The sequence below is a fragment of the Delphinapterus leucas genome, chromosome 7 (genome assembly GCF_059928025.1).
Source record: "Delphinapterus leucas isolate spDelLeu-1000000601 "Yukka" chromosome 7, BTC_Dleu_Yukka2, whole genome shotgun sequence".
NCBI classification, from domain to species: domain Eukaryota; kingdom Metazoa; phylum Chordata; class Mammalia; order Artiodactyla; family Monodontidae; genus Delphinapterus; species Delphinapterus leucas.
In genome coordinates this window covers 23,835,690-23,848,997 of record NC_143135.1, presented here as the reverse complement: position 1 = coordinate 23,848,997, position 13,308 = coordinate 23,835,690, and the positions used below count along the sequence as shown (strand labels likewise).

At 41.6% G+C, this 13,308-nt stretch overlaps 1 long non-coding RNA gene across 1 annotated transcript in view; it reads right to left on the bottom strand.

Moving 5' to 3' along the window:
* Positions 1 to 491: 491 nt before the first annotated feature.
* The window catches only part of LOC149748704 (uncharacterized), a 49,811-nt gene continuing 36,994 nt past the window's right edge, over positions 492 to 13,308 (bottom strand). Inside the window, exon 4 of the long non-coding RNA XR_016393800.1 lies at positions 492 to 13,308. This exon is cut by the window's right edge and continues 18,038 nt beyond it. This is a non-coding gene — a long non-coding RNA (uncharacterized LOC149748704).

The window sequence follows — 13,308 nt, the reverse complement described above, 5'->3', positions numbered from 1 at the left end:
AATCTGTCCTAAGGAAAGGCTTTGTCTACCAGATCAGCACCTTTTTAACGGCTTCTGATGGGAGATGACCCCTCTGTGACTTCTAGGCTTGATACTTAGATGCTCCTTGCAACGGCACAAAGCAAGCCCTGACTCACCAACCTTACATGGGTGGCTGGGACTCTTGTGGCCACAGCCAACACTTAATCTCTGAGCTACCTGCAGCCAGGTGTGCTCAAGCCTGCGCTACAGAAACCATAGGCTTCAGGAGTGAAGGGTGCAAAGAGGAGCGCTGGGAAATTTTGCCTCTGGGGGAGCCTCTTTCAAGATTTGTCCTTGGCTTACTGAAGCCCTTTCTCTCTTCTTTATCCCAGGCTTTCAAAATATCTTTTGGTGTTGCTTTTTTTTTTTTTAGTCCAAAGCAAAGTATTGTGGGAAATGGACATAAGCAACAAAAATTTTAAAAAAAGAAGAGAGAGAGAAAGAAAAAAGAAAAAAGCCAATCAATCCCTATTCCACCAACCTAGAGATAACCACCCTTAACTCTTGATATTTTCTTTATCAATCTTTTTTTGTATATTACACATACGTGTACATATACATATACATATACATGTACAAAAATAGTATATATTATAAATATCTTTCCACATCAAGGGACACATTTCTCTTACATAATTTTTAATGGCTAAATGGTATTCCACTGAATGAGGGTACTGCCCCAATTTTTAATCAGGGAGATAGGCTATTTTGATCAGTAGTAATTTTATAGCAGTATTTCAGTAAATATTGTTAAGATTCTATCGTTTCTCACATCTTTCATTATTATCATAATTTCTAGCAGTAATATTTCATATCATTCATTATTTCCTTGGGATAAATTCTAGAGTCATTTTGCTGGGTCAGAAAGGGAATACATTTTATAACAACCATAGCCCTTACTTTTGGTTGGATCATTTTCTTGTAATTTTACTTACTGATAATGAAAAACATCTCTGGGAACCAAAGCAGAAGTGAGTGTTATATCTTAATGTGACTGAGTCCCTAGCACAGGGCTAGCGTTCCATATAGCCACATGAAAGTGGTATTTCCCTTCTGGCTTCAATAACAAAATAATAACAACAAAAACTATCATTGTTGTTGTCATTGTTGCTATTGCTACCATCTTCTGTATGGTTTTCCTGCTCTGAGGCCCTCCAGTTGGGCTCATGAGAGAGGAATGGGCCATTTTCTGGGAGCTCCACTGACCTCTCTTGGAGCATAGCACAGAGGTTCTGGTACACTCTTTGTATGAGCAGGTGAGATAAACTTTTCCTGAGCCCTCAGAGTCCCTCAACTCTAGACAATAGGTCTTCTCTACTGTTTGCCCAGTGACACCTGCAAGAGTCTGGTGTTCACTGTTGTGCACTTCTCTTGGTAGGCTCATCTACTGAGTTTGGCTTCTGCTGACTAAAGTAAGGGAAGCTGACTGAGTTGAGGAGAGTAGCTTGAAAGAATAATCTTAGTGTTGTTATATGGCCTGAGGGCTCCATGTGAACCTGTCAAAATACATACACATGAATTAATCATCCCAAACCAAAACAAGTCCCAGCATTGAGCACAGTACATGGAATACAGTACAGGCACTTTTTCACAAGTGTTTGCTAAGTGAAAATAGATGAAGGACGGGGTTAATTATCTCTTGCCTTCTCTTGTAATAGATGGCATGTCATGCACCCAGAGTCAGATATTTATGTCTCCAGGAGTCTTTTCACAAGAGAGGTGGAAGATTATGCCTCATATGTGGCACATATTCTTCTTCAACTCCAGGGCAAAGAGCAAGATACATGGACCTAACAAGTACCATTAAGTTTATGTAAAGAAAATTATTGACCTGTCAACTATAAATTGTGTGAGCATATAATCAAAATATTTTCAGATACACATGGTCTCAAAGTCACTTCTCAAGCAGATTTTTGGGAAGTTACAGGAGGATGCGTTTCACTGAAAATGGATGAGTAAATCAAGACATGGAATCTGGGATCCAGGCATCCAGTCCAGGGGAGAGGCTCAGGGAATTCTTAGGATGGTGATGAAAGAAAGACCATAATACTATCACACAGCAGACTGACAATGCAACCAGCCTAGAAGGGAGGAGGACCAAGGGTCTCCAGAAGGGATGTATTCCCCACAAAAGAAGATCTTTTGACTACACGATGGGTTTGACTTTACTGGGAGAAGTTTTATAGCTCTATGTGAGAATTTGGGAGATGAATTAATGCTAGGTACACAAAACCACAAAGGAAAAATAAGGCAATTGTTAACTATAGGAAGAAATAATTGAAAAAAAAAGAAATACTTGAGAGAAAATGTAACCTTGGTATATTATGTGGCTCACCTGTGAACAATATTTTTTATAGATGTTATAGGTAAATAGTTAATATTAGATTAACAAAAAAATTGGTGTAGTTATATGTGAACGAATAGCAGAGGTGAAGTGTGTGTGCTGTGGAGGGACAAGGAAAAGAAAAGTGGTGTAAAGAGCTGAATTCTTATCCTTCATCACAGAAAGTCAAAAGATAAATGTCTAAGATTGAAAAATCAAGAACTAGCTGTATAAGCATGTCCTTTCAAGATAAAGAGGTAAATTCCAAAGAAATGGCTAAAAAGGTTGAAAGTTATTGCCTTTTGGGAGAACAACTCAAGGGTAAGAAGAATTAGAGTGGGAACTGCTGTTTTTCACTTTAAGACTGACTTTTAAAAAACTAGGTACATATATTATTTTTAAAAATTAAATTAATAAAAGTGCCAGATATGAGTAACTGAGGGAATTGATGCATACTTCTTCTCTTGGGGGCTTTTGACAGCTAAGCCTGTGGTTTTTGTTTTTTTTTTTAATCTATTTATTTATTTATTTATTTTTGGCTGTGTTGGGTCTTCATTTCTGTGCGAGGGCTTTCTCTAGTTGCGGCAAGCGGGGGCCACTCTTCATCGCGGTGCGCAGGCCTCTCACTGTCGCGGCCTCTCTTGTTGCGGAGCACAGACTCCAGACGTTGACTGAGCCAGGCAGGCTCAGTAGTTGTGGCACACAGGCCTAGTTGCTCTGCGGCATGTGGGATTCTCCCAGACCAGGGCTCGAAGCCGCGTCCCCTGCATTGGCAGGTAGATTCTCAACCACTGCACCACCAGGGAAGCCCTGTATTTTTTCTTTTTTTTTTTTTTAATTTTAAATCATATTCCCTACAGTTGCTTCAGGGACAGGCATGGAGAGAAAAGAGGGCGCTGAGAAGGTACAGCTCTTCAACACTTTTATTGGTTTAATGTATTGGTGTTTGTGGTGAGATTTCACTTGAATTAAAAGGTCAATTGCTTTAAAAAAAACATTTTTTTTTGAAGTTTGAAAGCACAGACCTAGACACAACTTTCCAGAGACTAGATTTCTCTTGATAGCCCCATGGGTCCATGTGCCAAGCCCAGGGACTCCCTGACAAGGTGCAGGAGGAGAACCCCTCTCTCACCATTAGAAAGATATAAACTTCCAAGACTGAACCAGGAAGAAACAGAAAATATAAACAAACCAATCATATGTAATGAAACTGAAACTGTGATTAAAAATCTTCCAACAAACGAAGTCCAGGACTAGATGGCTTCACAGGCGAATTCTTTCTTTTTTAATTAATCAATCAATTAATTAATTAATTTTTGGGGCTGCATTGGATTTTTGTTGCTGCACACAGGCTTTCTCTAGTTGCAGCGAGCAAGGGCTACTCTTTGTTGCGATGCACGGGCTTCTCATTGTGGTGGCTTCTCTTGTTGCAGAGCATGGGCTCTAGGCACGTGGGCTTCAGTAGTTGCAGCACGCAGGCTCAGTAGTTGTGGCTTGCAGGCTCTAGAGCACAGACTCAGTAGTTGTGGTGCACGGGCTTAGTTGCTCTGTAGCATCTTGCCGGACCAGGGATCGAACCTATGCCCCTGCATTAGCAGGCGGATTCTCAACGACTGCACCACCAGGGAGGTCCCTTCACAGGCGAATTCTATCAAACATTTAGAGAAGAGCTAACACCCATCCTTCTCAAACTCTTCCAAAATATTGCAGAGGAAGAAACACTCCTAAGCTCATTCTATGAGGCTGCTGTCACCCTGATACCAAAACTAGACAAAGATATCACAAGAAAAGAAAATTACTGACCAATATCACTGATGAATATAGACGCAAAAATCCTCAACAAAATACTAGCAAACAGAATCCAACAACCCATTGAAAAGATCATACACCATGATCAAGTGGGATTTATCCAGGGCTGCAAGGATTTTTCAATATATGCAAATCAATCAATGTGATACACCATATTAACAAACGTGAAGAATAAAAACCATATGATCAACTCAATAGATGCCAAAAAAGCTTTTGAAAAAATTCAACACATATCTATGGTAAAAACTCTCCAGAAAGTGGGCATAGAGGGAACCTATCTCAGTGTAATAAAGGCCATATATGACAAACCTACAGCAAACATCATTCCCAATGGTGAAAAACTAAAAGCATTTCCTCTAAGATCAGGAACAAGACAATGATGTCCACTCTCACCGCTATCATCCAATATAGTTTTGGAAGTCCTAGCCATGGCAATCAGAGAAGAAAAAGAAAGAAAAGGAATACAAATTGGAAAAGAAGAAGTAAAACTGTCACTGTCTGCAGATGACATGATAATATGATACATAACACAATACATAGATAATCCTTAAGGTGCCACCAGGAAACTACTAGAGCTAATCAATGAATTTGGTAAAGTTGCAGGATATAAAATTAATGCACAGAAATCTCTTGCATGCCTATACACTAACAACAAAAGATCAGAAAGAAAAATTAAGGAAACAATCCTACTCACCATTGCAACAAAAAGAATCAAATACCTAGGAATAAACCTACCTAAGGAGGTAAAAGACCTGTGCTCAGAAAACTACAAGACATTGATGAAAGAAATCAAAGATAACACAAACAGATGGAGAGATACACCATGCACTTGGATTGGAAGAATCAATATTGTGAAATGACTACACTACCCAAAGCAATCTACAGATTCAATGCAATCCCTATCAAATTACCACTGGCTTTTTTCACAGAACTAGAACAAAAAATCTAAAGATTTGTATGGAGACACAAAAGACCCCAAATAGCCAAAGGGATCTTGAGAAAGAAAAACAGAACTGGAGGAATCAGGCTCCCTGATTTCAGACTATACGACAAAGCTACATTAATCAAGACAGTATGGTACTGGCACAAAAACAGAAATACAGATCAATGGAACAGGATAGAAAGCCCAGAGATAAACCCATGAACCTATGGTCAACTAATCTATGACAAAAGAGGCAAGAATATACAATGGAGCAAAGACAGTCTCTTCAATAAGTGGTGCTGGGAGAACTGGACAGCTACATGTAGAAAAATGAAACTAGAACAGTCCCTAACACCATACACAAAAATAATCTCAAAATGGATTAAAGACCTAAATGTAAGACCAGACACTATAAAACTCTTAGAGGAAAACATAGGAAGAACATTCTTTGACATATATCACAGCAAGCTCTTTTTTGACACACCTCCTAGAGTAATGAAAATAAAAACAAACAAATGGGACCTAATGAATCTTAAAAGCTTTTGTACATCAAAGGAAACCTTAAACAAGATGAAAGGACAACCCTCCGGGGCTTCCCTGGTGGCACAGTGGTTGAGAGTCCGCCTGCCGATGCAGGGGGCACGGGTTCGTGCCCCGGTCCAGGAAGATCCCACATGCCGCGGAGCAGCTGGGCCCGTGAGCCATGGCTGCTGAGCCTGCGTGTCCGGAGCCTGTGCTCCGCAACGGGAGAGGCCACAACAGTGAGAGGCCCGTGTACAGCAAAAAAAAAAAAAAGACAACCCTCAGAATGGGAGGAAATATTTGCAAATGAAGCAATGGACAAGGGATTAATCTCCAAAATATACAAACAGCTCATGCAGCTTAATATCAAAAAAACAAGCAACCCAATCCAAAAATGGGGAAAAGACCTAAATAGACATTTCTCCAAAGAAGACATACAGATGGCCAAGAGGCACATGAAAAGATTCTGAACATCATTAATTATTAGAGAAATGCCAATCAAAACTACAATGAGGTATCACCTCACACTAGTCAGAATGGCCATCATCAAAAAATCTACAAACAATAACTGCTGGTGAGGGTGTGGAGAAAAGGGAACACTCTTACACTGTTGGTGGGAATGTAAATTGATACAGCCACTGTGGAGCACAGTATGAAAGTTCCTTAAAAAACTAAAAATAGAGTTACCATATGATCCAGCAAGCCCACTCCTGGGCATATATCCAAAAAAGATGAAAACTCTAATTCGAAAAGATATATGCATCCCATGTTCATAGCTGCACTATTTACAATATCCAGGTCATGGAAGCAACCTAAATGTCCATTGACAGATGAATGGATAAAGAAGATGTGTTACATATATACAGTGGAATATTACTCAGCCATACAAAGGAACGAAATTGGGTCATTTGTAGAGACGTGGATGGACCTAGAGACTGTCGTACAGAGTGAAGTAAGTCAGAAAGAGAAAAACAAATATCATATATTAATGCATATATGTGGAATCTAGAAAAATGGTACAGATGAACCTGTTTGCAAGGCAGAAATAGAGACACAGACATAGAGAACAAATGTATGGACACAAAGTGGGGAAGGGGATGAATTGGGAGATTGGGACTGACATATATACACTAATATGTATAAAGTAGATAACTAATGAGAACCTGCTGTATAGCACAGGGAACTCTACTTAATGCTCTGTGGTGACCTAAATGGGAAGGAAATCCAAAAAAGAAGGGATACATGTGTACATACAGCTGATTCACTTTGCTGTACAGTGAAAACTAACACAACATTGTAAAGCAAATATACCCCAATAAAGAAAAAAGAATTACCATATGATCCGACAAACAAACAAACAAAAATTTAAAATCATGTTCCCTGCAGTTGCTTCAGGGACAGTCATGGGGAGAAAAGGGGGAACTGAGAAGGTACAGCTCTTCAACACTTTTACTGGTTTAATGTGTTGGTGTGCCTGGTGAGAGTTCACTTGAATTAAAAGGTCAGTTGCTTTAAAAAACACTTCTTTTTTTCTTTTGAAGTTTGAAAGCACAGACCTAGACACAGTTTTCCAGGGACTAGATTTCTCTTGATAGCCTGGTGGGTCTGTGTGCCAAGCCCAGGGATACCCTGACAAGGTGCAGGAGAAGGATCCCTCTCTCACCACTAAGACCTTGAGCTTTTCTGTCCAGAGGAGAAATGGATTCATGATGCCCTGTCTGCATCTTTGTATTTATTCCCTTCAGGGACCAAAGACCTGTGTCTGTGAGATGCATGATTTGGGATTGAGAGTGTGGTATGATTCTATAAAGAGACTGTCAGACAGACACGAGACCCTGAGCTCACGGTCAGCCTCGATGTCCCACTGCTGTACCCAGCCGAGCCAAGCCACTGGGAGCTCAAACCCGGGAGTATACGAGTGATGCTCCTATGGCAATAAAGCAAGCAGTCATTGCCTCTTTGTACCTTGCTAGGCACTGCTCTGAGCACTTCACATTACTGACCCCTTTAATCATCACAACCACACTACTGTTGCTCTTCACATTTTACAGATGAGGAAACTGAGGCCTAATGATGATAAGTAGCAAGGGCCAGGGACAGGATTTGAACCCAGAGCTCATGCTGTCAGCAGCTTCACTCTCCTGTTCCTCTAATCCACACACTTTAATATTCCTTCTCCTTCCATGTACCCATATACCCTTTCATGGAGACTTTCAATGAGGACTTTTAATTCTCTCAATCTTCTGGTTTGTTTTTAGTTAAACTGGAGTTTCTGCAAACATCAGACTCACTTAAAACCAAAGCCGGCAGAGAAATCCTTCATTGACAAAAATGCCTGGCACTCACACACAGACCATCTGAAAGCAGCAGCAGCAATCGGATACCCGTGTTGTAATGGTTTGGAATTAAGAGTTTAAGTCTCACACCCAAGGGCTGACACCCAGAGAAATCACTCACTAATCTCTGTGCCTGGTGCTGGGGCAGGGAGGTGAGGGGCTGGTTTTCTCTTGGGGAAGCCATGTGGAGCTTTCAAAAGACCCCTCCTCACAGCAGAAATCACTCTCCAACCCAGCCCCAGATACACTTGAACTGGGTGGACCCAGGTACTGAGTAAGGGATAGGGCACTGTGGACGGGCCTGGTGGCTGGGGGGCAGGAAGGAGGCTGGAGGTGGGCCCTACCTCCATGACGTCTTGGCACACCTCCATGCCCCTGTCACTCATCCCAGCCTCAGCGAGACTTCCTTGTATTCCTCCAACCTGCCAGGCCTGTACCTGCCTCTGAGCCTCTGCTCTCCGTATTCCCTATGTTCCTCCCCTGCCTTTTTCTCCCCACATGGGTCTCATCTCAATGTTACCTCTTCAGAGAAGCCAACCCGTCTGCCTAAATTTAAAGTAGCCACATATTTCCCATGCTTGTTTATTTCCCATATACTCTTTTTAAGGGAAAAAAAAGACTTCATAGCACTTATCGCTGGCTGAATTTATGTTTTTATTTTACTTTACTTATATATTTATTTATCTTATGCCTTTTCTGCTGCCGTGAAAGCAGGGACTTTGTGTTGTGTAAATTTCATTACCCCCAGAGCCTTAGAACGCCGCTAATATACAGTAGAAATCTAATGACTATTTCTGGAATAAATGGATGAATGAATGAGTGAGTGAATGAATGAATGGGGTCCACAAGCTAGATGGGGGGAAGGTTGTCTTGAGGCTGTGTTGAAGATCTTGCTTCCATGCTCAGGGAGAGAGCATGAAACCTTCCTGTTGGGAACTCTATGACTCTTCTGGGGGATTTAGGCCAGGATTGCTTCAAGGCAAAAGGAAGTCTGAGTCCTTTTTAGCCTTATTGTTGAGAAGCATTTGGTAGGGGGTCAGTGGGGGGGAATGGGCATCCTTCATGGATGCCTCCCTAATCTCAGGCCTGTGACACATCTAACACCATGATAACCTGGCCTCTATCATTGATCTTGGGCTGTCCAGCCAGTGCCTTCCCAATGCCTGTTCCTCTCCTCGGAGGTCTTTGGCTAAGGGCACCTCTAAGCCGATGAGCAGTGCCAGGCATCTCTTGAACTAGGAGCTGTAACTTACTCATATCTGTAGATGTTCCTCTCCCTTTCTTTGTTCTGAGCCCCACAATGAGAATACTCATCCCTAAGACCTTCCTGTCTTGCCAGCATTACGGGGACCACCATAGTAGGGGAGTAAAACGCAGCTTCAGTGGGGCTTTCAGCTTAAGCCTTTTCACTCCCTCCCCTCAAGCCCCACCCCAGTGTGGTACAACCTTGTCCTAATGGGTCACCAGACTGGTGACACCTGAATAGCTGGAGGCCAAAAGCAGCACTTGATGACAAGAGGGTAGGGAGGAGAGAGAGTGAAGGGGGATCGGGGGCTTCCGAGGGGGGCCTGGGAGAGGCACTGGGACTATTTATTTTCAAATGGAGATGGATTTTATATTTCAACTTCATTGTTTTTATCATAGTGAAATCTTATGAGGTTGATGTGAACGGAGCCCTGTATGCATTGTTATGCTATTTGGTTTTGATAAAAAGTGGCATTGTACAAGATGTTCCCTGGCCACGTAAAACCTCGCTGCATAGGTAATGGTGGCACACAGCCATACCGCAAGTTGTGCAATGCCGTGGCAGCGAAAACAGAGCTGCTTCTCAGGGATTAAGGCTGGTATTTCAATTTGAACTTAAGAAAGAGACTGATGATACAGGAGCAACAGCAAGAAATAAAAAGAAAAGGAGAGAAAAAGAGGAATGAAGGGCAGGAATAATGGAAGACAAGAAAAAAGGAATCTAGGAAGGAGTGAAAGAACGAAGGCAAGAAAAAGAAAATGATACCATTTAATGGGGGAAGAAATTTTTTGTAAAATGGGAGAGAGCTGATAGGTTCTGAAAGAGATGAAATTTCTTTGCCCTTCTTGCTACTTTCCTTCCCGTCTACCTTTGTTCCAGAGCATTGCTGTAGCTGTAAGTATATTCTTTTCTCTCCTTCTTTCCACGAGAGAGTAGGAGTCAAAATGTCTGAGGTGCTTCTCTCAGTTCTGCAGGTTTAGAATAGTCCAGCAATGCTCTTTCATTAGCTCCAAGGCGCAGATGTTTTTCTTCACTTAAATCTCAGCCTGGGGCTGTGGGTGTCTCTCAGTGGCCTCATTGAGACGTAAGGAGAGGAGACCACTTTCTTCTCATCACTTTCCTTTTATTTTGGCTCCTTAGAAATCAAATGCTAAGACCTACCCAAGGCTCTTTGAGAAGATACTTTAGAGGCAAGGTGGTAGAGTGGGATGAGCATGACTTTTGGAGTTAGATGAATATCACACAGAGTGCTGACAAACTCAGAAAGCACTTAGCACATACTAGGTGTTTGATGACTTGGTTTCCTTATTGACAACTCATCTCATCTCACTAGAACATGGTGGGTCATTGTCTTGTAAGAAAACAAATCTATTTCTTAATCTGTAACTCCTAACCTTCCACTTGAGCAAGGAACTTGAAGACAGTAAAAAACCTGATCCCATTTCTAAGAAAAACTCCACCACAGGGTTGGAATTCAAACGAATGGCTTCCACCCGGTACTGGTTCTAATGACGATGACCTGATTTAGAAAGAAATCAATCCAGTTGGGGTTGAGTGCCTGGAAAACCCTGCAGAACCACATCCAGACTCATCACACACAACAGAGCTATGACCTGTCAAGGTCAGTGGTTGGCAGTTGAGTTGGGACATGGCTGAGTTCCTCTTCTGTTGTCACCAATTGTGTAGCATCTGATGTCCTCCCTTCCCCAACAGATCTGCATTTGCTTAAAGAAAACATGTCTAGGACTTCCAGCTCCTTCTCTCACTGGGTCTACCACACAGTACTCTCCAGTCCTACCACCCTAACCTCGGTGCAGTTTCTAGATTATGCAGGACTACTGCATGTACCTGGGCCTTTGCACGTGTGGCTCCTTCTGCAGGCAGTTCCCTTCTTTACCACTTCTATCTGGTGAACACCTACTCATCTTTTATGATTCGAGTCCACCCTCGACTTCTCTGTGCAAACTTCCTGACTCCCTCCCGCCCTACCCTGGAAGAACCTACACATCCTTCTGTGGACCTCTGATGTACCCTGAACAGACTTCTCTCATAGCCCCTGTGTCTCCTTCCATTTACCTGGAAGATTTTTGAGCTTAATGAAAATGTCTGATTCATTTCTGTATCCCTAATACCTAGCACTGTACCTGGCACATAGAGGGGATCAAAATTTGATCATTGAATGAATAAATGAAAGAGTGAAGTAAATGATAGGGATAAAGAAATCTTCAGACAATCTATTGAGATATCTAAAAAAGCAAGAGGTCGGTTTTAGCATTCTGAGCTATTTTACCTTTGTTATAATTGCAAATTTATTTAAACTTTCAAGTGCTCTAATGAATAACCAGATCTTTCACAGGGCAACAGTACTTGGCATGTGACATGACAAGTACACACGTTCAAGACCTTTCTGAATAAATGGAAAAGAATGTGAGTTTTTAAGATTCTATGGAAATCTATTATGCTAATGGAGAGGAAGGGAAAAAGAAAGCATAGAAGAAGAGAGGAAATAAGATTAAATCACTGGACCAGAAACTGTTAGATGCTTTTACACACATAATTTCATTTGCTCTTCACAAAGAGCCTGTGGAAGTGGGTATTATTATCCCATTTTATGCATAAGAAATTCTGGCCCAGAGAAATTTTATACCTGGTAGACATTGAAAGTTGACCAAAACATGTCTGCCTCCCCATTCCAGGGGTTGTAGAATTCTGAAGTTGGAGTGTGCAAAATTTAACAGATCATGTAGTCTTACTCCTTGAATTTACAGATGAGAAAACAAGCTCAGGGACATAGGAGTCTTGCCTCACGTCAGCAGTTGTTGGCAGAGGTGGGATTCAACCTCAGGACCCAAAAGCTCAACCTCTTGAGGCTATAGGACAATGGTTCAAGAACAGGGGAACACGGTCCAAGCCCATCCCACTATAGTGTCTGGGTCAGGTTTATGTGCCTGGAGTAGCTAATAACATCAGAGCTTTCAGATAAAAACAATTTCAGAAATTTCAGAAATCAAGCAACTTTAGGCTGACTCTGGGAAAAGGGAGACAGTAGCCTGCATATTTGACTGGCCTAAGTGTTTTTTTTCTCACCCTCTTAAAATAAATATTTACTTATGCACAGCCAGAAGATACTATAGATTAATTGCCATTACCCATCTCTATTTTTCACTTTGGTGATATGAGCTGGTCTTTTCATGGTGCATTAGAAGATTTGCAATTATTTCAGTGAATTTAATATTTCCTTTGTCATCTTCCATTAAATGATAATTATCAAAACTTAAGAATACATGAAGAAATTTTCAATTTTTTTTCATCCAACATTTTTCAGAATCCTTGTTGGCTTTTGGAGATGTACATGCTTGAATAAGCTGACTTGGTAAGAAGAGGAAATGCACACCTGGCTGACTGTCTCGTAGGTGCTGCTCCAAGTACCTTATAGGTATTATTTAATTTAATGGTGATAAGGACCCATAAGCTATTTACTTTTCTTAAGTCAGTTTTATAGAAATATAACTTAAATACAGTAGAATTCATACTTTTAGGAGCATAATTTGGTGAATTTCAACAAATACATAGACATAGCTACACCACAACCAAAATATCAAATATGTCCATTACTCCAAAGAGCATGCTTATGTCCCTTTGTAGTCAATCCTGTCCCCTCCCCCAAGGCATCCACTCATGTGTTTGTTTTATTTTTTGTTGTTTTTTTTTTTGCGGTTCGCGGGCCTCCCACTGTTGTGGCCTCTCCTGTTGCGGAGCACAGGCTCCGGACGCGCAGGCTCAGCGGCCATGGCTCACGGGCCCAGCCGCTCCGCGGCAAGTGGGATCTTCCCGGACCGGGGCATGAACCCGTGTCCCCTGCATCGGCAGGCAGACTCTCAACCACTGCGCCACCAGGGAAGCCCCACTCATCTGTTTTATGTCCTTTTCCAAAATGTCATATAAAAGGAAGCATACAATATGTAGCTTTTTGTTCTGGCTTCTTTTACTTATCATAATGCTTGTGAGATTCATCCATATTGTGAATTACTTACCTTTATTATCCCACCTTACATATGCGGAAACTAAATCCCAAGCTGATTTAATGATTCACTCAGGTTTATAAGTGGAGGCAGGACTCAAACACAGC